Genomic DNA, 25,936 nt, shown 5'->3' with positions numbered 1-25,936 from the left:
CTATCGCCTTTGGAAGTTGAGGAACTTAATAGAATATGCAAAGACAAAGACGAACATGATGACAAAACCCAAGTTAGTTAATGCCGCCCACTGAACAAAGCTATATTCATAACCCAAGTTATCTTTCAAGTATTCTGTTAGTGATCTGTCGTGTTCTCCAGGAATCTGAACAGTGCCCTCTTTTTTCCCCATCTGCGACGCGATGACACCATAAATTGTCCAAGATAGTTGATTTCCCCAGTAGTACCACCTCCACCATATGGGAATATCCTGCAAATTTTGCCATCAGGAGTCCAATACAAATATCAGCATTATAAATGAGCAGTTTCTCAAGGAACCAAGCATCCAAGATATGTAATTGCATACCGGTCGTGCAATCAGGAAGCCTGAGAACTAGCTCCAGAAGTTATAGAAGAAAGTAGAAACGATACCGGCAACTTGGTGGTTGGGAGTGAGTGCCACAGCCATTATGCCATACAGAGCAAAGTAAGTAAAGGACATTACAATGAAGTAGAAGAACCAGAAGAAGTTGTCACCACGCCAAGTAAAACCAATCATTGAGAAAAGGAGAATTGTGTAGACGAATCCCTGAACAAGTATGTATGACACTTCAATGCTCACCTGCAAAAGCAATAAAATGTAAGTATTTCTCAGTGTTTGGAGGAAATGCAATTGCTCAAGAATAATTAATAAAATTACTGAGATACAATTTCCTCAAGTTAAATATATACTCTAGAACAACATACGCTCTTTGAAGAAACAATTTAGCTACTATGACTACTGATCGATAATTTTTGCTGTTTTTGATAGTATAACTGCAAAAGCAATAAAAAAGGAACTAGTTGGCTTGCAATTTATACATACTTTATCACCAGATAGATGGTGTCTATGTTTGTTTTTTGTTCCCTTTCATTTTACGAAGCACATTCAGTCATATCCATGCTGAATCCATAGTTGGTACTTTAGCACCTTTCAGCAATGGCTCTACTTCTTAAATAATTATTAGAACTTAAAAGAATTGGAAACTTTAAGCAAACTAGGAATACGATGAGAAGTTTTAGTTTAAATATTATTTTATAATATCTGTCTGTCATCTCTGAAATCTGGTCATTTCTTTTCCCGATAATGAGTTTCACGACATACATGAATACTCGTAAAAATGAACATTGGTAATGAACTGTGATATATAAATACTAACTATTAATTATTTAAGTAGCTTAAATCATTGTATATATTTGACTCCAACAATTATTTGTTTACTGGCAAATCCTTCCATAAATAAATTTTCAAGATGCCCCATTTTATATTTTAAATTTTAATATTATACCACCATTCCTACTAGTTCCCTTCTTTTATACCTTTAAATGAAAACATCTTAGAATGAGCAAGCATAACCTTACTCTTTACTCTTTAGTGACAAGTAGATAAAACAAACCTGTTTAAATCTCTTTGGTAAAGGTGTGAAAGTTGACTTGCTTGAGCAAATGCATAGGCCATGGCTGAGTACATCCCTGCGGCTCTTTCGCGGTAGAAGACTGTTCTCTCAACGGCCACAACAGGCTGCACATTGATAGCATTGCTAGAACCAAGGAAAAAGACTGCAGCATAGAAAGCTCCAACTAGATTCAAAACATCTTGTTGTGTCGAACTGTTCATGCCCAATGATAGTGATAAGATGAGGAAATATAGATCATGATTGTGAAGATTAAAGAGAACTTAAGATGTAAACATTCTTTACAGGTTCATGGACAAAAATCCTTCCACATTAAAATCTACCAGTTAAATCATAGGGAAAAGGGAAAGAATCACAATAAAGACAACATTAATAAGTTTGTAAATGTTTCTCTGAAAACCTGAATATTGAAGCTAGGGAGCTTTGATATTTCACATACCATGAAAAGTAGAATAATATTGTCATTTTTGGTTGATCTATAAAAACAATTTCTTCTTATGGAATTGGTACCTTCTCTTGGGATAATACACTGTAGCTCGTACTTGTAGCTTGTACAGTGATATCAAGAAAGAGAAAAGCAAAAAAAACACATCTTACAAGTTATAAATCTAAAATCTTCCCACCCTTCTGCCAAAACATTGTGCCAAATATCATGCCTATGATGACTGCCAAGAAGAACCGAACAACATTGTATTGTGGACTTCTCCAGTATGACCAATATTGTTTCCAGAAACAAGCCTGACATTGAGTAGTAAAATTCTGGTAATACTTTGTAGGAAAATATAAATCCTTTGAATCTAGTGGTGGAATACTCAATTCCTTGATAAGTTGCTGATTTTTTCTAAACAACAAAGTGAACCCATTAGGAAGGCTGATTTTGATGTATGATATATTGTGGAAACATATATCTACTACTTACTGATAAAGAGTGGAATTCGCATAAATGTCAGCAGAATCTATATTCAAGTTAGCCTCATCTTGAGAAGTGCTTATTTCCAACATCCATATTGCAGGGTTAAAACCTTCTGCAATCTTTGGGACTCCTGGAATTGCCTACAAGATAATTTATTTAATGAATTAAAAGTGTATGTAGAATCTTGGGGTTAATTCATTCTATCGATACTTTCTATGTGATAATACATTATTGAGAATAATTTATTAGAGATTTTTATAAATTAAAAAACACAAAATTTTGAAGAAGTTTTAAGAATCTAGTTGATTAATTAAATTGACAAATTTAACCATGATTAAGTGATCCAAAACTCACTTCGAAATATTGAATAAGCTTGAGGGAGTGGCGACCAAGAGGACCTGTATATATAACTTGACCTCCCATTTTCATCAAAAGTAGCTGGAAATACAAAGCTACACCAACTCATTCAGGAAAAAATGTTGCATCAACACTAAAATTGCATAATATCAAATTATATAATTTAAAAAAATTAAAATCCATGAAGTGGAACCTCATCGAAAGCTTCAAAAATATCTATGCTTGGCTGGTGGATTGTACAAACAACAGTTCGTCCTGTATCCACTGTATTTCTAACTGTCCTCGTAACAATGGCTGCAGCTCTTGCATCAAGTCCTGACGTTGGCTCATCCATGAATATGATGGAAGGATTTGCAACAAGTTCAACAGCAATTGTTAGTCTTTTTCGCTGCTCAGTTGATAAACCATCAGCTCCCGAAAGTCCAACTAGAGCATCTCTCAAACTGTCAAGTTCAACCAATTCCATAACCTCCTCCACAAACATCTGCAGTTAAATAGCTGTAATTACAGGAGAACATCTAGAATGATGAATCTAGATATCTATAGAGCGTGAGTAACTCAAAGAAAAGAACAAGGCAGTATTCAAATGTGCAAATGGAAAGTGGAAAGGTTACAGGACATGAAGCAACAAAAGAACAAATTGCAACATACCATTCATGTTTGCTTGTCGATTTCAGGTGCTAAATGCAGCCATGCAGAGTAAACAACTGATTCATAAATGGTCATATATGGAAAGTGAATGTCATTTTGTTCACAGTAACCACTTATCCTAGCAAAAGTCTCTTGATTTTTAGGAAAAACCAGAAATGTTGATGCTCCCTTCAATATAACCACCCGATTTTCTTCCAGCTAGAGCGTCCATCAATGTCGTCTTTCCTGCTCCACTCACTCCAACCAATGTGGTTAGAACTCCTGGCCTAAATGCACTGCTAACATCACATAGTAACTGAAGACGATCTTCCTCAACTCCTTGGTTCTTCATTTCCTGATGAGAAACAGTAAGGTTTGTTATGATTTTTAGTTCTCTTTTTCTCTCCTATAAATCATAGAAATATCCTGCATAATAAAGTGCACTTGCTGAAAACAGAACAAATTTAGCGAGGATATCTTTCTATCTTAATAAAAAACGAGAGCTATCAAAGAATCTCATGCTAAAAAATTAATCATATTTGAATAAGAAAGGAATTTTGGAGATGTCGAATGAATATGGAGAATTTATAATTTGTCTCATATAGATCAGATGAAACATAAAATGTCGAAAACAAGATATATAGAAATGCAATCAAATTCTTTTTATTTTGTAAACACTAGGAGTTTAGGCAACTTTCATTCAAACGTAACCTGAAGCTATTGATCATCAAGTTTATTCCTATTTTCCAGGCCTCTATTATGATGTGAATGCAAGGGAAAATATTGTATTTATGAAAATTAGACAAAGAATAAGAAATGACAAGTTGTTAAAATAGGAGATGATGAATTGTCTGGATTGAGAGCTTTAAATATTTAAGATCATTTTTCTAAAATGATGGAAGAATTGAGAGAGATGATTTACATAGAATACAAATAGGATGGTTAAAATGAAGGAGAGTGTGAGGTGTTTTACGTGATCTTAAAGCACCTCTAAAACTTAAAGTAAGGTTCTACAAAATAATTGTTAGATCCGCTATATTATATAACACTGAATGCTGGATTATGACTGAAGTATATGAGTAAAAAATGAGACTTGCATAGATGAGGATATTAAGGTGGATATGTGGACATATGAGGATGGACAGAATAAGAAATAAAAGTATTTTTTTAAACATCTAGTGCTCGTATAACTGTTAGTGTGTGTACTTATATGCCAAAACACTCCTTATATATTTTATGGATAATTATTTAATAAAGACAAGAATTTATCGTTAATTATTTACTTTTCTGTAAGTATATGATTAATGATAAAGTCCCACAGATTAATGGGTATATTAATCTGAAAATCGTCCTTGATTGGATAGATATGTAGAGGGGACATGGATATCTAGATCAACGCTGAGTATGACTAGGTCGAGATAGACCGAGGGATGAATATCCAAGTTGTACTTGGGGGTGCCTTGAGTTTAGAGGTACACTGGATACGACCCGCTCAAGAGGAGATCACATATTAAGTATCATTGGTTATGCCTCTTATGAACGAGTGTAATTGATCTTTTGACTTGAGACCTTCATTTATTCTATGCATGGAGTAATATGCTTTGACGCCGTTAAAAGCAGTCTTTAATCGGATTGTGATTAATACGGTAGTTGGGTGTATGGTAAAACGTAGAGAGAATAGTGTTGAGTCAATAGATGATTCATCGCTCTCTTGGATTAGGAGTTAACATCCTGGCCACTTGATAGAGATATTAGTGACTCGAAATTCATGGCCATGGGAGAAATGATTTATCATTCAAGAGGAGTCTATTATATCTTGGAAATCAAGTAAAACAATTAATTTGGTAATGATGCATAATGTATTGAATTAATTGGGATGTAGGCTTAGATGAAGAGATTGATTACATAGTAATCGGTTCATAGTGGTTTATAGTTTATGACTGATATTAATTTTATCACGTTGGGTGGCTAAAAACTGTTGCTAGACGGTTACCATAGTTTATGTATGGATTTATATTGTCTTCGTGTATAAAACCTAGAGGGTCGCATGCATAGCACGTAGACATGAACAATGGTATCGGAAGCTAGTCGAGATCAAGATCAAATATTAATTTATTTGATACAAAGAAGAGAGAATTTGAATAGTCATAATCATGATGATTAATGGAGAATTTGAAGAGTCATGATAATGATAATTAATGGAGAAATTGAAGAGTCATCATAATGAAGCTCATAAATGAAGAATTTATGGAGGCTATAACTCTTCATCTTCCTAATTAATGAAGATCATAAATGATGAATTAATTGAGACCTTAACTCTTCGTATTCCTTGGAGGCTATAAGTAGCTATCCTCAAAAAGATGCTAGAGCAGAATTCATTCTCTTCGAGTTTCCCTCATCAACTTCTTCTTCGTTCGGAAGAGATCGTAGTGCTTCCTAGACTTTATCGATCCAAGAGGCTAGCACCTAACGGATCGTATCAAGTTCGTGATCTAGTGTGCGTAGATATCGCTAGAGGAGTCACATGTGGAGCTCTTATTAGTCGAGTGATATCATTCAAGTCTATCGAGGACTCAAGGCATGTTTTTATGTTATTATGTGTAAAACTATATGTATCACGAAAAGATCCATGATTCATTATATGTCTTCTGCTGCGCTCCGATCCCAGCAATAACATCTTTAGTTCATGAGAGCATTAGATAGTAAATCAGAGTAAGGAAAAACTCTAAGATACATGTTTACCAAGACTTCTTTCTCCAGAGGTACTGTGAAATTTGAGTTGTTCTATCAAAATGGAAAAACAACATATGTGAGATTTACTTATAGCAGGCATATCAACATAATAGTTCACATGGTTGAAAGCAAGAGAAAGAGGTTGGAAAGGCAAAACCATTCCTCTCTTTGTTGAACGGACTGAAACACTGAAACTTTTAAGCTGTTTCTCCTTGCTGCATCTGGATAAATAAAAATGGAAAAACACACTTTAAGATAATATAATAAAATTTACAGGAATTAAAAATATTTTGAGATATGACAAAGATTGAAAAAAATAGATGGTACAACTCGTATAATTGCCTAATTAGAGATAAACCAATGTGAGTGGTTATGTTAGATGATGATGATTGAAGCATTTGTTAGGAGATGATAACACCTAAAACCAAACTAGGAATTGCACCATGTAGGACAAGACCACTATTCTGGCCAAATACCGTGGACAATCAAGCTACTGATTAATGAATGGGTTGACGTGCATTCTCTCCAGAGATCATTAGTGAGGATGAAAGGACTTGAAAAGAACTCTAAAAGAGTGTTAGAATGGCACCAGGGAAGGGTCCTGACAGGCCACTCCGACGCTCAAGTTAGGGTTTGTTTAGGTATGAAACTAGGGAGGGACGGAAGAAGAAGCAAAAGAAGAAGAAGAAGAAGAAGAAGAAGAAGAAGAGAGTTAAGTGAAGCTGAAGAGAGTCTAAGAGTCCCTTTCGCTTACCTTCTCTAGTGTTTATATAACTATTAGAAGAGAATCTCTATGTCGGATGCTACATTCTCCTCCATTATCCTCATTTGAGCCAGTGAAGGAACCAAATCCGACAGCCTTTAGTTACCTCTCTATTTACCAAGCGTCATGTGTCTGAAGGAGGGCAACTAGGAGATCAAATCTAACAACCACTTAACCTCTTCTCCATTCATCCTATGCTATATGTTCCGGAATATTCACAGTGGTTGTCCTCATTGTTGGGACAATTTTCCTAGGTCAAGTTTAACCAGTTTGACTAAGCTTGAGTTGAGTCAAGCTTGAGTCGAGATTTGAGTTTTGATGTTTGACAATATATGGAGATTGCTAGGGCAATCGTCCGGTTGTGGAGATGGTCAAAGGGTTGACCAGGTTGAGAAGAAGACAAGTCAAGTAGGTCAGGGATGACAGGAGACTTGACTGGGTAAGTCCTAACTCGAGGTTAGGTGTCTGGAAGTCCTAACTGGAGGTTAGGCAGTGGAGAAGTCCTAACTGGAGATTAGGCAGTGGTGAAGTCCTAACTGGAGATTAGGCAATGGTGAAGTCCTAACTGGAGGTTAGGCAGTGGTGAAATCCTAACTGGAGGTTAGGCAGTGGTGAGGTCCTAACTGGAGGTTCGGCAGTGGAGAAGTCCTTGTTGGTGCAACCTTAGGTCAAGGTTGACCTGGTTGACCTGACTCGAGTTGTGTTTTGATGTTTGACGATGTTTGACGAGAAGAGAGTTGTATTCTTGATGTTTGACAAGAATAGGTGTTTGGGAGATTGTAGGTGCAACCTTAGGTCAAGATTGACCTGGTTGACCTGATTCGGGAAAAGTCCAAGCAGGTAGCTTGGCACGCGGAAAGTCCAAGTATGGAGACTTGGCATGGGGAAAGTCCAAACAAGGAGTTTGGCACAGGGAAAAGTCCTGGTGAGTGAAGCCAGGCAGTCGGGAAATCCTGGTGAGTGAAGCCAGGTGAAAATCCTAGTGAGTGAAGCTAGGTGAAGGTGAAAGTCCTGGTGAGTGAAGCCAGGCATTCGAGAAAGTCCTGGTGAGTGAAGTCAGGCAAGGGAAAGTCCTGGTGAGTGAAGCCAGGCAGTTTGGAAGTCCTGGTGAGTGAAGTCAGGCAGTTTGGAAGTCCTGGTGAGTGAAGCCAGGCAGATTGGAAATCCTGGTGAGTGAAGCCAGGTGAAAACCCTAGTGAGTGAAGCTAGGTGAAAGTCCTGGTGAGTTAAACCGGGCAAGGGAAAATCCAGATGGATCAAGGGTGATCGGACATCTGGTGTTGGGAAGTCCAAGTAGATCAAGGGAGTGATCGGATACTTGGAACGAAGAGGAAAGCCCAAGTGGGTCAAAGGGATTGACCGAACACTTGGTGGAGAATTCTAGCAGGTCAAGGGAGTGACCAGATGCTAGGAATGATGAACCAACAGGTCAAGGTTGACCAGATGTTGGTGTAGAAGCCTGAGGTTTAGGGCTGGGGAGTTTGGATCGGTCTGGGGACCGATCCAGTGATACACTGGATAGCCTGATCGGTCACCAGACCGATCAGTAACCATCCAGTAGCCTACTGTAGGTTATCTGATCGGTCTGGAGACCGATCAGACAACGATCAGGAGGCGCAAAGAAGTTCGGGAGAAGAGAAGCTTGATCGGTCTACGGACCGATCGGGAGGTTCCCTGATCGGTCTGTGGACCGATCAGAGACGGAACAGAAGCGAAGGCTAGGGAATGGATCGGTCTGTGGACCGATCCACATGGAGCCTGATCAGTCCACAGACCGATCCAGGCACTAGCCGTTGCGACGCAACGGCTAGATTTCTTCTGTGTTTCTTCATTTTCTTCGCAGGTTATAAAAGGAGGGCTGCTGCTGCGAGCCTCCGATTACTTCTTCTTCTTCTTCTTCTTCCTTGGATTGAAGCTTCTGCTTCTGTGCTCTGAGGTTCTGAGCTTTGTTGAGCTCGCTTCCGAAGCTTCGCGTGAGCTTCCAGTCGTCGATCAGCTGCTACAGTTGGGTTGTGAAATTGCTGCTTCATCGCCTCCTGTCGACAGAGAAGGCAAGTGAGTGTTGCATTCATATTGTTGTTTGTATTTGCTTCTTGCTTTCCTTGTACTCCTTTCTTGTTGTTACAAGTATTGTGGCGAGGTTTCTCCACCCACAAGGAGCATTTATTAGCCGGTTCTCCGGGGACTCATCCACCGACGGATTGATAGGCTTCGTTCACCTTACGGACACGCCGAGGAGTAGGAGTTTATCTCCGAACCTCGTTACATCGGTTTGTTTGAGGTTTGTCTTCTTTCCCTTTCGTTTCTGTGTTTATTTTCCGCTGCGCTAACACGTTTTGTAGAAAGAAACGAAGATTTGGGGTCGGCTATTCACACCCCCCTCTCTAGCCTCCGTACGAAGGATCCTAACAAGTGGTATCAGAGCGAGGTTGCTCTTCGTCGGATTAACACCAGGGGGAGCACAAGCTAGAGAATGGATCGACTCGGAGAAGACATCACGTTTCCACCCTTCTACGAGTGCTGCGACTTCGCGTATTGGAAGGTAAGAATGAGGTATTTTCTTATGACTAACCTTGAAAATTGGAGTTGTGTTCAATTAGGTTTCAAGCCTCCGATGGACAAGAAAGGAGAAACCCTAGAGAACAAGGAGTGGACCAAGGAGCAAATCCACCAATCAACCATCAATGATGAGGTAACAAAAATCATTGAATTTTCTTTACCTAATGATATTTTGTGTAAGATAGGAGGATACAATAATGCTAAGGAGTTGTGGAACAACTTGGCCAAACTCCATGAGGAGAGCCCCACTTCAAGCCATGAAGAGGAGCCTAGTGAGCCAAGTAGCTCACATCGTGGAGGTGAGGAATTAGAAGTTGAGGGCTACTCAACATCTAAAGAAGAAGAGGAGGTGAGTTCTTCTTCAAGATCGGAGCACGAAGAAGAAGCTTCTACCTCCGGGAGGGATGAAGAAGAGTGCGTCCATCCATCCTCAACCCTAGGTAACTCAAACACTTTAAGTTCAAGTAAATTGCATATAATGTGTTTTGAGTGTAGGGAATTTGGACATTACAAGAGTAAATGTCCAAAGAAGATTAAGAAGACTCCACCGACGCCAAAAATCAAGGAAGTCGGAGTCCCAAAACGCAAGGGCAAGGAGCACGTGGTGTGCTTCCAATGCAAGCAACGGGGACACTATAGGAGTCAATGTCCAAGGAGGAGGCAACCTCACAAGGACAAGGGATGCACATCGATAGGGGGAGCTAAGGCAAACCCTAAGGTACCTTTTAAGGCACACTATTGCAATTCTAATAAGACACATGCTAGTAGTTTTATTGCAATTGCTAATAATGATAAGCATGTTAATTATAGGAATCAATATATGTGCTTAGGTGCTAAACATGTTAGCTTGAATAAGGACAATTCTAGAAATGCTAACCCTAGAATTAACCCATCTAAGGCTAAGGAAAATCTAGATAGAAATCCCAAATCATCTAGACATATGCCTAGGAATACCTCAAAGAAAAATGATAAATTAAAGCTTGAGGTATTAGAGAAAGAAAATCAAGTCTTGAGGTCAAGACTTGACTCTCTAGAAAAGGCTCTTGAGGATTTGACTCTAGGGTCTAGGGGTAAAAAACCCAAGTCCAAGGACAAGAAAGGTTTGGGTCACAAACCTAAGTCCCAAGGGGTCAAGCCCACTTATCACAATGTTCCATTCGATTATGGAACAAAATCTAGGGCTAGGAAGACCATCACCAAGGTCACAAGGGGAGTCACCCCTAAAGTTGATCTTGATGAGTCCCAAATGACCAAGGTTTCAAAGCCTAGGAGGGTCATTAGGAGGGTTGCTAGGGAAGTCATACCTAGTGAATACTTAGTGAACCCAATGAGATCAAATAGGTATTGGGTTCCTAGGAGCGTGATTTCATCACGCTAGATGAGTTAGGGTGTGTCAACCTTACTTGAATAGGTAGTTAACCTAATCATGGCAAAAGGTGGCACTTTAGGATTTTTCAAGGTGTAATCAAGCCTTGAAAATGAAATTGAGAATTATTCCTAAGGTAATTAGGATGTGCCAATCACATTTGAGGAGTTCTCTTAGAGTCAATCTAATTGGCACATAGTGATCTAAAAATCTTTGGTATATGATTTTAGGTCTATTACACTTAGGAATATATAACCTATGGCAAAATGATCAAAATTATCAAAAATGGCAACTAAGGCTAAAATTAGGTATTTCCTATACCTTTATGTGCTATTTGCCATATGTTGGTTGTCATATGCCATGTCATGACATCATATTTATTTTATGATAATTTAAAATGTCATGATAATGCTTAGGTTATTTATATGTCATGCTTTATTTAAGTTTCATACTTTATACCATGACATCATGACATTGGCACATGTTATTATGTATGATATCATTTTATGCCATGTCATCATTTCTTGCATTTATAATCAATGAAATTGATTTAAGGTTAAAAACACAATTTGATAAGGAGATCAAATTGATGTTTAGAAAATGCATGAGACCCTAGTCTAAGATAACCTAAACTCATATCTCACATCAAAATTGACTTTAATGTGTTTGATACACCTTAGATGTGTGTGAGATATTAGGATTATGAGTTAGGATCAAGGTACATAGTTCTTATACCTAGATGAGCCTAATTCAAGAGATTGGGGATCATAGGGAAAGCTTTTGTACAAGTCATGTACATTTAGCCCTAAGATTATGGTCCTAAATTAAAAGGTTTAAAATCATTTTGAAATTGATTTGAAAAACCTTGATGAAGCCATTTTAGTGATAGCATTCATCATTGAGCAAATTGATACAAAGTTGACTTAACTTTGAACTATTTCAAAGTTTTTGAACTTTGTATCAAGATTTGAAAATGGAAGTTATTTTCATAGAAAACTATTTTTCCTTGATATTATATGGTATGAGGAATGTATCCTCAAAATTTCACAATTTTTCAAATTTTCTGGAATTTGTTGTGAGTTTCTGAATTTCGGGAGAGAAGAAATCAGAAACCGCTTGATCTGAACTTGGATCGGTCACTGGACCGATCCAGGGAAGGCTGGATCGGTCTGGGGACCGATCCAGAGGGGTCCTGATCGGTCCGGTGACCGATCAGGCGCGCTGAATTTGCTGAATTTCGAATGTGGTCTGAAATTTCAGCTGTGGGAGTTGAGTTTCGGGTTTCTAAAGGTTTGAAACTCTCCAAGACATTGTTGGTGCAATGGTCAAGGGGGAGTTGACCTTTAGGGGGAGTCTTAACTAATTGTCAAGGGGGAGTTGACTTTTAGGGGGAGTTTTTACTCCTTAAGACTTTTGAGGATTAGTGATATGGGATTGTCACTAAGTTGAGTGTTGAGTTTAGTATCAAGGGGGAAATTAAGGGTTTCAATGAAAGGTATGGGACTTTCATTAGGAAGAAACTCTTGACCTTGATTCCCTCTTTTTGATGTGTGTCAAAAAGGGGGAGAGATGTCCAAAGGGGGAGAGTGTAGGTTTTGGAAGAATGTTCAAGAAAGAACATTGGAAAACCTAAGTTAGGTTATCGGGTTAACCTAACTTGATTTTGGATTTTATCAAACATCAAAAAGGGGGAGATTGTTGGTGCAACCTTAGGTCAAGGTTGACCTGGTTGACCTGACTCGAGTTGTGTTTTGATGTTTGACGATGTTTGACGAGAAGAGAGTTGTATTCTTGATGTTTGACAAGAATAGGTGTTTGGGAGATTGTAGGTGCAACCTTAGGTCAAGATTGACCTGGTTGACCTGATTCGGGAAAAGTCCAAGCAGGTAGCTTGGCACGCGGAAAGTCCAAGTATGGAGACTTGGCACGGGGAAAGTCCAAATAGGGAGTTTGGCACGGGGAAAAGTCCTGGTGAGTGAAGCCAGGCAGTCGGAGAAGTCCTGGTGAGTGAAGCCAGGCAGTCGGGAAATCCTGGTGAGTGAAGCCAGGTGAAAATCCTAGTGAGTGAAGCTAGGTGAAGGTGAAAGTCCTGGTGAGTGAAGCCAGGCATTCGAGAAAGTCCTGGTGAGTGAAGCTAGGCAAGGGAAAGTCCTGGTGAGTGAAGCCAGGCAGTTTGGAAGTCCTGGTGAGTGAAGCCAGGCAGATTGGAAATCCTGGTGAGTGAAGCCAGGTGAAAACCCTAGTGAGTGAAGCTAGGTGAAAGTCCTGGTGAGTTAAGCCGGGCAAGGGAAAATCCAGATGGATCAAGGGTGATCGGACATCTGGTTTTGGGAAGTCCAAGTAGATCAAGGGAGTGATCGGATACTTGGCACGAAGAGGAAAGCCCAAGTGGGTCAAAGGGATTGACCGAACACTTGGTGGAGAATTCTAGCAGGTCAAGGGAGTGACCAGATGCTAGGAATGATGAACCAACAGGTCAAGGTTGACCGGATGTTCGTGTAGAAGCCTGAGGTTTAGGGCTGGGGAGTTTGGATCGGTCTGGGGACCGATCCAGTGATACACTGGATAGCCTGATCGGTCACCAGACCGATCAGTAACCATCCAGTAGCCTACTGTAGGTTATCTGATCGGTCTGGAGACCGATCAGACAACGATCAGGAGGCAGCAAGAGGCCTGATCGGTCCCCACGACCGATCAGGAGGTTCCCTGATCGGTCTCCTGGACCGATCAGAGACGGAACAGAAGCGAAGGCTAGGGAATGGATCGGTCTGTGGACCGATCCACATGGAGCATGATCGGTCCACAGACCGATCCAGGCACTAGCCGTTGCGATGCAACGGCTAGATTTCTTCTGTGTTTCTTCATTTTCTTCGCAGGTTATAAAAAGAGGGCTGCTACTGCGAGCCTCCGATTACTTCTTCTTCTTCTTCTTCCTTGGATTGAAGCTTCTGCTTCTGTGCTCTGAGGTTCTGAGCTTTGTTGAGCTCGCTTCCGAAGTTTCGCGTGAGCTTCCAGTCGTCGATCAGCTGCTACAGTTGGGTTGTGAAATTGCTGCTTCATCGCCTCCGGTCGACAGAGAAGGCAAGCGAGTGTTGCATTCATATTGTTGTTTGTATTTGCTTCTTGCTTTCCTTGTACTCCTTTCTTGTTGTTACAAGTATTGTGGCGAGGTTTCTCCACCCACAAGGAGCATTTATTAGCCGGTTCTCCGGGGACTCATCCACCGACGGATTGATAGGCTTCGTCCACCTTACGGACACGCCGAGGAGTAGGAGTTTATCTCCGAACCTCGTTACATCGGTTTGTTTGAGGTTTGTCTTCTTTCCCTTTCGTTTCTATGTTTATTTTCCGCTGCGCTAACACGTTTTGTAGAAAGAAACGAAGATTTGGGGTCGGCTATTCACACCCCCCTCTCTAGCCTCCGTACGAAGGATCCTAACAGTCCTAACTGGAGTTTAGGCAATGGGAAAGTCCTAACTGGAGTTTAGGCATCTGGGAAAGTCCTAACTGAAGGGTAGACAAGAGAGAAGTCATGTAGGTCAAGGTTAATAGGAGACTTGACTGGAAAATTCCTAATTGGAGATTAGGCAAAGATAAGTCCAACAGGAAGGTTGGGAAGAGTGAAAATCCAAGTAGGTCAGTGTTGACTAGACTTGGTCGTGAAAGTCCTGATAAGTGAGATCAGGCAATTGAAAAGTCCAAGTGTGATCTTGGCAAAGGGAGAAAGTCCTGGTGAGGAGCCAGGCAATTGGGAAAGTCTAAGTGTGATCTTGGCAAAGGTTGAAAGTTCAAGCATGTGGTCTTGGCAAGGTAAGTCCTAGTGTGACTTGGCACTGAGAACTCGATAACTAGGATGAGGCCGAAGAAAGCTCCTGAAGGCAAGGCGTGAAGGATAGGAGATATCTGAGGGACGCAAGGCTGATGGAGGAGGCTAGAAGGCTAGTTCGAGGTTGATCGAGTGTGGTGTATAATCTGACAACTAGGATGAGGCTGAAAGAAGCTCCTGAAGGCAAGGCGTGAAGGATGGGAGATATCCGAGGGACGTAAGGCTGATGGAGGAGGCTAGAAGGCTAGTTCGAGGTCAGTCGGGTGTTGGGCAAATGCTAGGCATGGATACCCAACAGGTCATGGTTGACTGGGAGTTAGGTTTGGGACCTTGAACTTGAGTTTGAGGTAAGTTCAGGGTGTTCAATTGATCGGTCGATCAATTGAACCAGTGTCCAATCGATCGGTCGATCGATTGAACCAGTGTCCAATCGATCGGTCGATCGATTGGAGTGTGTTGCGAGTGTGGGATGACTCTAATCGATCGGTCGATCGATTGAGAGCATTACTCGCAAGCACAGAAGCTTTCCCAATCGATCGGGCGATCGATTGGGATCTACCAATCGATCGGTCGATCGATTAGGGAGGAGAAGCTCTCGCGCGGACGCGAGAGCACATAATGGGTTTGAATCGATCGGCCGATCGATTCAGATGGTCCCAATCAATCGGTCGATCGATTGGAAAGTGATCGTTGAGCAGGAAACGAGAAATGGACGGCTGGGTTTGTGCAGATGTAATGTGGCAATCGATTGGGACTAATTTGGATCGATTGGGAGCACTGTATAAAGCCTGGGCGGAGCGTTTTCTTCGCCAGAACTTTGCGTTCTTTCCTGCGATTCTTTTGCGACTCTCACAGCGACTTCTCCATAACTCTCTCCGCCAGTCTTGAAGGTTCTTGGAGGCACGTCCAAGTCAAGAGGCGAGTTGTAACAAGAAGAAGAAGCTAGGGTTAGAGTTTATTGTACAAATCTTGTAAGATTTCCCTTGTATTTGCTTCTCTTTATATTCTTGTTGTATTGTGAGCTTGTAAGGCTTCTCTACCTTCGGTAGTTACCGCAAAGGAGTGGTTTCATAGTGTAGGTGTGTGCTCGATGTGTGGATCCTTCGATTAGTCACCTCTTCTTGAGGTGGATACCAAGTAAATCCTTGAGTTAGCGTTGGTTGTGTTTGTATTAGTATTCCGCTGCATATTATCAAGACAAAGCAACTGGCGAAGTGATGAAACGTTATTCACCCCGCCTCTAGCGTGCATATCGGTCCCAACAATTGGTATCAGAGCAAGGCCGCTCTTCTACGGACTAACCGCCAAGAGAGCAAGAAGCTAGAGGAAGAAGATGGACTTGGGAGGTCCACTTGGATGGGACATCCGGATTCCTCCTCCATACGATAAGGAAGACTTCGCCTTTTGGAGGAATCGGCTGGAGACATGGTTCCAAATGGATTGGAACCAATGGGTTATTTTGAGTGACCCATTTGAAGCTCCTACGGGCAAGAAGGGTAAACGCCTCCGACCTTGACATTGGACCGAGGAACAAAAGGAGCTAGCGGAGGCGGATAAGGAGGTAACGAAAATTTTGCATAATTTGCTACCTTCTAATATTTTGTTGAGTGTGGGTGAAACCACAAATGCAAGTGATCTTTGGAAAAGGATCATTGCCTATCATGAAGACCCTATACAAGTCCAAGGAGTGGAAGAGCCCAAGGAGAAGGGCTCATTGGTCCAAGAAGAGAAGGACCAATCCGATGTTGACACAATGTCAACATTCGAGGAGAAGAAGGAAGGGGAGGAGAAGGAAGAAGATGAGAGATCCTCTACATCTTCAAGAGAGAGGAAGAGGTGAAAGCATCCGCATCCTCAAGAGCTGAAGAGGTGGAAGCACCCACACCCTCTAGAGAAGAAGAAGAGGAAGATGATGCAACCTCCACAATGCAAGCAACATCAAATGGAGAATCAAGCATCATCCCTACAAGCAAAGGTATAGAAAATTCAATTGAAAATAACAAAAATCATATCATTTGCTTTGAGTGTAGGGAGCATGAGCATTACAAGAGTAAGTGTCCCAAATTGGCCAAGAAGAAGGGCCAAGTAGTACACAAGGGAGAGGAGAAGCCCAAGGAGATTGGTCCCACATAATGCAAGAGCAAGGAGCACATTGTGTGCTTCTCATGAATCAAAATGGGCATTACCGGAGTCAACGTCCTAAAGGGAAGAAGTCAATCAAAGTTAGAGGAGGAAGCACAAGTCTAGGGGGAGCTTTTAAGAGCAAACCCAAGGTAAACTTTAATAGTGCAATTCCTCTTAGTCATGATAAAATGCATATTAGAAATAATTCCTATCTTTTTTATGCTAATTATCATGAAAGTAGGAAGCATGATGACACTAAGGGAAAATACATTCCTCCTCATACTAGAACTATCACACCTAAGGTTAGGAAGGTAGACAACAATTTAAGTAATAACTCTAAGGATTATAGATATATGCCTAGATATAGAAATGCTTATAGGGGTCAAGAAAAATCCAAATCTATGGATTTAATGATCGAAAACCAAGTCTTGAGATCAAGACTTGATAACTTAGAAAGAACCATAGCAAGAATGAAAAATATTCTTAAGGGTCAAAATGAGTAAAACCTAAGAAAAGCTAGACAAGAGTCATCCAATGGCTATAGAGATTTGGGATACAAACCTAAAGCCAAGAAGGAGGTGACTACCTTTCAGAGGGTTCCATATAGCTATGAGACCAACCCTAGGTGTAGAGGTCAAGCTAAAGATACGAGGGAAGGAATTCCTAAAAGTACTTTTAGCAAGACCAATGTGACCAAGACTTCTAAGAAGTCTAACAAAGTCACAAAGAAGGTCACAAAGGAGGCTATCCCTAAAGTTGATCTAGTAAAGGTGATTAAGGCTCCAAAAAGGCCTAATAAAGTCACAAAGAATGTTACAAGGGAAGCAATCCCTAGAGTTGACCTAGTAGAAGTGACCAAGGCTTCTAAGAAGCCTAGAAAAGTCCTTAGAAAGGTATCTAGGGAAGTCATACCTAGTGAGTACCTAGAGCATCCAAGGAGCACCAATAGGTTTTGGGTTCTAATCTAAATTCTAATCTAAGGATGCTTAATTTAATCTTCAATTTAAACTAATCTAAGGATTGATCAATATTTGAGTTAAACTAAGAGTTAACAGTTAGTTAATTAAATATTTATTTCAATAATTGGCTTCCAAGCTGTGATGAGGCACTAGGCCTTCTTGGGTATTAGATCATCAACCACTTCTAGACAAAATATTTTAAAGAAATTGAATATTTAATTTCCTTTTTGAAAATTCTAGGTCTAACTAGTCAAGTGTGAATCAAGTCTAAGTCCTTATCTATCCTAATTTAAGCATGTATAATGGAAAAACAGTAAAATAGACATCAACCAAATTTATTTAATAACTATGGTTTTTCTATTGGCGCCCCCCTGGATCATAGCCTCGATAGGATCTATCAAGGTAATGAATTTAATCCTTGGGGATCCAATATTAACCAAGTCTAACTTTATTAATCAAGTTAGACTTGGGAACCTAAGCTTGGACTGTTCTTCTATTTGTTATATTGACAAGAGATAAGTATGATTTGAATTTGTATTTAGTCTTGTATCCAAGTCCAGATCAATTATATACGACCCTTTTTTTTCCAAGAATCAGATCAAAATTCTTGGAATCCAAAGTGAACTGTTCCAATGTTCCCTTTAGTTCTTTGACTTGATCTTTCAGATTAGAATTTTCTTTCTCAAGTTGTTGAACTTGAGTTGAAGTTCTATTTTGAATATGTCGGTCAAAGAGCTTAGGCTAGTTGGAATTTTCTTTCTCAACTTCAGATTCACTTTCAGTTTCAGAGTCGTCAAGTTGTTCTCGGGTCGGAAGTGCAAGCTTGAGATCCTCGTCGGAGTCTTCTTATGAGGATTTGTCCCATGTTGCTTGAAGCGCCTTCTTCTTCCATTGCTTCTTTGTTTCTTTCTGGTTTGGGCAGTTTGCTTTGATGTGTCCCTTCTTGTTGCAGCTATAGCAGGTTACTTCTGACTTGATTTTAGGGCTTGGATGTGTTGCTTTTGATTGGATCACCTTTTTTTTATCTCTTTTTTGGTGAATCCTTCTTTTTCTTGTATAGTCTCCGGACTAGATTTACGAGTTCAGCGGCAATCTCATTGTCATCTTTTGAGTCTGGTTCATCTTCGGACTCAGGTTCAGTATGGAACTTGAGCTTTGGTTCCCATGTTCTACTTGCACCTGCAATCAAAGTAATACCTTTCTCACCTGGTAATGCATTAGTCTGTTCATGAAGTTCAAATTCTGAAAAGAGTTCATCTAGTCTAATTGACAAAAGATCCTTAGATACTTTGTAGGCGTCTACCATTGATGCCCACAATGTATTCCTCGAAAAAGCGTTTAGTGCATACCTTATTACATCGCTGTTCTCCACTTTTTGTCTGATTGCGTGGAGTCCATTTAGAAGATCTTGTATGTGAGCATGAAGCTAGCTCGCTGACTCACCTTCTTGCATTTTTATAATATATAATTTATTTAATATTAAGTCTCTTTTACTTACCTTCATGTCGGAAGTGCCCTCGTACAGCTCGATTAATTTTTTCCACAACTCCTTTGCATTGTTGAAGGGACCAACCTAGTTCAGCTCTTCTTTGGTTAGGCCGCATTGAAGAATTTGTATTGCTTTTGCATTGACTTCAATCTTTTTGCAGGTTGATACATCCCATTTGTCGCAGGGGACAAGGATGTCATCTTTAGTGGGAAATGTGAATCTTGTTTGGATTATTATCCACATTTCCACCTGCGTCTTGAGGTGGTACTCCATTCGACCCTCCCAGTAGCCAAAATCTTCACCGGAGAAAAAAGCCAGGCAAGCTGTGTTGTAGGCTTCTTGGTGGGCCATTAAAAAAAAATCTCGCACAAAAAAAAATAATAACAAATGTTTCAAGACTTAGCCTTGGATTAGTAGTGCGGGAGAAAAATAAAAATAGTAATTCACTAATTTTGAAAAAATTAAAAAAATATTAATAAAAAAATATTATTATAAATTTTGGTAACTACGATATTTTACTAATACTAACCAATGGTGAAAAGAAGAAAAAGAATTTTTCAAAGATAATTTTGGAGGGAAAAAACGAAAGATGTAAAAATATTTTAAAAATAAAAATGATATATAATTTTCTTTTAAAAAGAACTCCCTCTGCTCGATTGGTGGTTTCATCAATTTAGAGTGGACTTAGCTCTGATACCAATTGTAGGATCGATGACGTGCTAGAGGGGGAGGGTGAATAACACTCATGGCTAATTTGTTCGTTTCGGAAAACTCAGAATAATGCAGCGGAATAAAGAAAAGAACAAACACAATCTCTAACAGATTTCTTTTACTTGGTTCAAAGCCTATGACGACTCCTACTCCAAGGCCCGCAATTGTTGATCGATTACGTTGGGCAATCACTATAAATCCAAAATTCTTAACAGATATATAAGTACAAGTACTAAAATTTAAAACATATTATACCAATAATAAATGATTAGGAATTAGTTCGTCGATTGTCGGAACAGCAGCTGAGCGTTGTTGATCCGTTTTGGCGTAGCGCGCAACTTAGAAGATCGCTATGAATGATGATGGTCTAAGTAGCTAGTTGAGACCCCATTTTATAGCCTCTCCAGACATGATCCAGATCTTCTGATCTTGGGATTAAGTTTTGACTCGACCTGGATCGGTCGACCGATTCCCAGGTTCGATCGGCCAAACCTGTTGAATCCTCCTAACCTTCCATCCAGATGCAACCTCTCCGGATAGCGCCTTCGTTCGGTCGACCGATCCAGCCGTTCGGTCGACCGATCAACTGATGATCTTCACCTCATCCGATCCGATCAAACCAGCTTGACCGAGTCTCTCTCTATCCACGGTTCGGTCGACTAATCCCGAGGTTAGGTCGACTAAACCTCCGGTCAACACTTCACCAAGAGCTGGAATTCTGATCCTTTTGTATTGAGGCTCGGTTGACCGATCCAGACATTCGGTCGACCGATCAAGGCTAAGCCCAACCCAGGAAAATTGTTAGTTTCTTATAAAATAGAGTTAGATAAAATAACAAATAATATATAAATCAATAACTTGACAGCTTTCGGACTATTCGATTTTGATTTCGGATTTCGTTCAGAAACCCTAGGTCGAACTGACACATACTATTCCCTCATCGGGGAACACGTCCTCACCTACTCCTCTCAGGAGAAGTTACCTGTTGGCAGACCGATCCTCCAAACTGACTAGACTTTTACTCAGTGTTTGAGACTTCAGGTCTTCATGTTAGACGTTCGCTCCACGACCCATTCAGACTTCCACCTAGTCCGCGACCACCAGAGTTTTCACCTAGAGTCCCCAACTCTAGGATTTTGCCTAAAGCACTGACCTGCCAAAACTTTCCGCGTAGGGTTACCACCTCCTAGGACCTAGTGTTATCACCCCCTAGGATTTTCCACCTGCCTAACCACAGCTAGCACTTCCCATCACCTAGGATTAGCGCCCCTTAGCTAGGACCTAGGGTTACCACCCCCTAGGGGTTTTCACCTGCTTAAAATCTACTAGGAATTTTGTCTAAAACAACTTAGGACTTTCTTGCAAGCTCAATCAACATTGTTAGATCACAAGACAACTTACCTTTGGAATCTTTGATATAATCAAAACTCAGGTTCGATCATCACCCAGATTTGATCATCTGATGTTTCCTGCACCAACAGAAATATGATAATTTGGAGTTACTTTGCCTAATATTTCATTAAAAATACATCATCATATTCGATTTGTTAAAGACGTAAAAGATCCAAATCAAAATTTACATTTATTTTCAAATAACTAAATACATCAACGGCAGAGGATATATCTCGATTAATATAATGTTGTATATAATTCATAAACATTTTATTATTATATATCTCAATTAATATTGTATATAATTTATAAATATTTTAATATTGTATATCTCCATTAATGATGCATGTAATATAAAAATTATTCTATTATCTTTTTCTATTTTTTTCAAAACAATTTAGACCTTGAGGATCATATCAAATGATATGATGAAACGTGGGAATAGATGGGATGCAAACGAACGCTCTTTTTCCAGTTGGCAATTGGCATAGTGGACAGTGTGTGAGCTGCACAAACTAATGGGGGACTCCATCAGTCCATGTACACCATTTGAAGTTGGAACTCCATACATGAACTTGTCTGAAGCAAATCTCCGCTGCAATCGATGTATATATGAACTTGTCTGAAGCAAATCTCCGCTGCAATCGATGTGTACTTGCTTCTCGCCCAACACGATAGCCATCATTCTGCTCTTCCACTTCATCCTTGTACTTCCAGTATACTTTCTTTTGTTTCTTGAATCCATCATTAGATAGCTTTAACCTTCAACAACGACAACAACAACAAAGTGCAACTTGGGCAACAGTTCTTGATGAAGGCGCTGAAGCGTTAGCTAGACATTAATGCATGTCTTTAGGGAATTGTCGCTCAGCTTCATGCCACTTGCTTGACAGTACTTGAAGAAGAATCATCCCTGTGCAACCCATAGCCAAGCTTTGCATAGCCACATTGAAAAATCAAGTGTGAGGATTTTTTAAATCCTAGCTTCCTGACCGATAAATAATACGTCCCTGGTGTTCAGCATATGCTATAGCAAAAGACGACAAAAGAACCAATTTTCACTTTGTTGGGTCCAAATAATGGAGAACAAGTTAGTGGATCATATATACTTATAATGTCTAGCCTTCATCAATAGCAAAGCAATAAGAATTCTCTTAATTAACTGCAATTTTCTCTCGACTAGGAATAAATATAAAAGTGTTGGAATTGGTGTGCCAACATTTAACCACCGACAGCGCCAGGATAATGATCACAAGTCGTTGAAAACCGTATCATGTTGATGGGGCAAGTCTCTGGTCCAACATATGTCTTTGCACATAGTCGAACACGCTGGCTCTACTTGATTCCAGCACATTCAGAAAGGTAATGGCGAGGAACCACAAATGCACAAAGAGAATCGATTTATGAACGAAGCCCCACCACTACATTCAAAAAGTGATATATGAAACATTATGAACACTCTGATTTACCAACTAGAAAATCACCATATATAGATCATACGAATGTAAAATATGTCCCTTGTTTATATATATATTACAATAAAAGGTGATCTAATCAATACTCAAGTTTCCAGCCGATTATTATTTGAATAGAACTTATATTTTCAGTTAAACCTCATATTCAATCGATTCTCTAGTTGGTTGAATTGCTCTACTCAATCAATATACACATCCAGTCAGTCAATTGAATTTTGTCACTAAACTCTCCTTCACTAAAGTTACACTCCTATAAACCTAAGCCACATCTTGAGATTGAGATGATTTACAAACTATGAGTCAAGACATATTATATATCCCTGAAGGCATTAATCAGCAACTAGGTTGTCAACCCCTAAATACTCAATTCCTATTGGATCTGTCAAATATATAGCCAATTTTATGTAAGACTGATGAAAATACACGGCACTTTATTTTTTTACTTGGTTTATAGCCTTTGGTTGATACTCGAAAGTCTACAATCCCTTAGATTGCTTACGAATGCCCAATCACTAACTTTCTCCTTTCTGACTGATTCTTCGGAGGTGAAGAAACCTCTTAAAATGTGTAAAGGTAAGGTAACAAGTTTATTGACCTTTGAAGAATGAAAGTGCTAAAATTAAAAAGAAATTAATTAAATCTTTACCGACAACATGAGAGTTATTGAAATGGAACTTCATTGTCGGAGTAGCATAGCGTGGACAACTTGATTTGAGCACGAGAGAGGGCTTAGAGGCTTGTAAGTTGATGACCAGAGCTTTCTGGTGAAGCTTCTTTTATACACTCGTTTGGTCGACTAATAAGTCATCTGATCCGGGGGTCGACTTAATTCAAATCTATTTATTAGTCGCCCGATGTCTAGGTTCGATCGATCGAACCCTCTATCCTGTCAATTGCCTTCCTCCACATCGCCATTTGGATGTCGATTCTCGGCCACATCAGTCTCATCGAGCTTATCTTTGACTGTGAATCTTGCCACCTTAGTGAGATGAAGGTTATCTTGATCAATTAGCCTCTTGACATGTCAGCAAGTTGAACTCTATCCAATGCCATGTCAGTCATTCAAGTCTTATCCTTGTCTACCTCGAAAGCCATGTCAATATATCAGACACTTCGACTACCATATCAAAGTCCTATACCACCTCAGCTTCCAGTCGATTGAACCTTATTATTCAATCTTCAGAACCGTTGGGTCAACCGGTGACTCCGATTCAATCATTTGAACTCTGTAAAACCAAGTTAGCACAAAAGACTGATATATAAAATGTAAATTCTAATTAGGACAATTAATCAACTATCCGATATTGATTTTGAAATCTGAATAAGACCCTTAGTCAGATGGTTGCCTAAGTTTGTCCACATAATGAGGATTCATCCTTGTCCTTTTCAAAAGGAGCTCACTACTCCAGGAACTTACATTTACTCATCTTCTACCAAACATCAGATCTAGCTGACCTATTTGGTTTTCTTTTGCTTGACGTCAAATCACTCAACCCACCAGGACTTCCCTTGACTTGATGTTTGGTCCTTGTTAACCCAATGAGTCCGTCCTGCCAATTGCCTTCCTCCACATCGCCATTTGGATGTCGATTCTCGGCCACATCAGTCTCATCGAGCTTATCTTTGACTGTGAATCTTGCCACCTTAGTGAGATGAAGGTTATCTTGATCAATTAGCCTCTTGACATGTCAGCAAGTTGAACTCTATCCAATGCCATGTCAGTCATTCAAGTCTTATCCTTGTCTACCTCGAAAGCCATGTCAATATATCAGACACTTCGACTACCATATCAAAGTCCTATACCACCTCAGCTTCCAGTCGATTGAACCTTATTATTCAATCTTCAAAACCGTTGGGTCAACCGGTGACTCCGATTCAATCATTTGAACTCTGTAAAACCAAGTTAGCACAAAAGACTGATATATAAAATGTAAATTCTAATTAGGACAATTAATCAACTATCCGATATTGATTTTGAAATCTGAATAAGACCCTTAGTCAGATGGTTGCCTAAGTTTGTCCACATAATGAGGATTCATCCTTGTCCTTTTCAAAAGGAGCTCACTACTCCAGGAACTTACATTTACTCATCTTCTACCAAACATCAGATCTAGCTGACCTATTTGGTTTTCTTTTGCTTGACGTCAAATCACTCAACCCACCAGGACTTCCCTTGACTTGATGTTTGGTCCTTGTTAACCCAATGAGTCCGTCCTGCCATATGTCAAGTCCAGTTGACCACCCATCTAGGCTTTTTGTTAAGTCTTGCATGCTTAACACAACTTATCAGATAGCGTAACTTTAATTTTTTTTATCAACATAAAAACTCAGGTTCGATTATGGTGCGCTCTACACTGATAATCTCTTTCTTTTGTATGTGTGACAATTTAGTTTAAAGTTAAAAAAATAGGATGCAATGTAAAGGGACACTTCAAGGCAGAATGTGTAACACCCGTAAATTTCCTTTCCTCCAAAAAGAACATAAAGAAATAGAAGAAGAGAAAAGAAATAAAAATATATTCATGAATGGCCCGGGCTAGGATTTGAACCCAAGACCTCTTAGTTAAGATTAGTTTAAGTAGCCATTAGGTGGTGGTAAAACATCACATGAGCAATATGAAACAATTCATTATATGTAGATTATATGTGAAGAGATGCTTCAACTTCCACTTAGTATAAAAGGGGATGGATTAGATCAAAACTTAATTTTCATTTCCTCTTCTCCTCTAGCCGAAATTTCTCCTTCCTCCTTTCAAGTTTCGACCAAGAACCCTAGGGCTCCAAGTCTTAAGGCTTTTCAAGGAGAGAATCTAAGGAGAGGGTCTCTCCCAAGGAGGTAGTTCGCGCGATGAAGGGTGTCTTGGAGATTAAACCATGCAAGAGAGAATTGTCTTCCCTACACCTTATAATAGTAAGATCTAGCGAAAGATGTAAGTACTACTCACATGTAGTATAAGTTGTTTCGATAATGCATGTTGGGTTATCATATTTTGATGCATGTAAAGAAGATATGATATTTTTATGCATGTAAGGAAGATGTTATGTTTTATGCATGTTAAAGGCGATGCATGATATGATATGTAAGATGTCCTCTAAAATTTTGGGACTAAGAGCATGTTTAGAGTATCTTGAACTGCTTCCCATTTAGTTTGGGGCTAAGAAACGCATTCAAGTACTTTAAAGTGC

At 39.8% G+C, this 25,936-nt stretch overlaps 1 pseudogene; it reads right to left on the bottom strand.

Annotated features, from left to right (window-relative positions):
• Positions 1 to 23,845, bottom strand: LOC122048745 (annotated as a pseudogene).
• Between the last annotated feature and the right edge of the window lie 2,091 nt (positions 23,846 to 25,936).

The sequence above is a fragment of the Zingiber officinale genome, chromosome 2B, assembly GCF_018446385.1.
Source record: "Zingiber officinale cultivar Zhangliang chromosome 2B, Zo_v1.1, whole genome shotgun sequence".
NCBI classification, from domain to species: Eukaryota; Viridiplantae; Streptophyta; class Magnoliopsida; order Zingiberales; family Zingiberaceae; genus Zingiber; species Zingiber officinale.
This window is presented reverse-complemented; position numbering and strand designations above follow the sequence as displayed.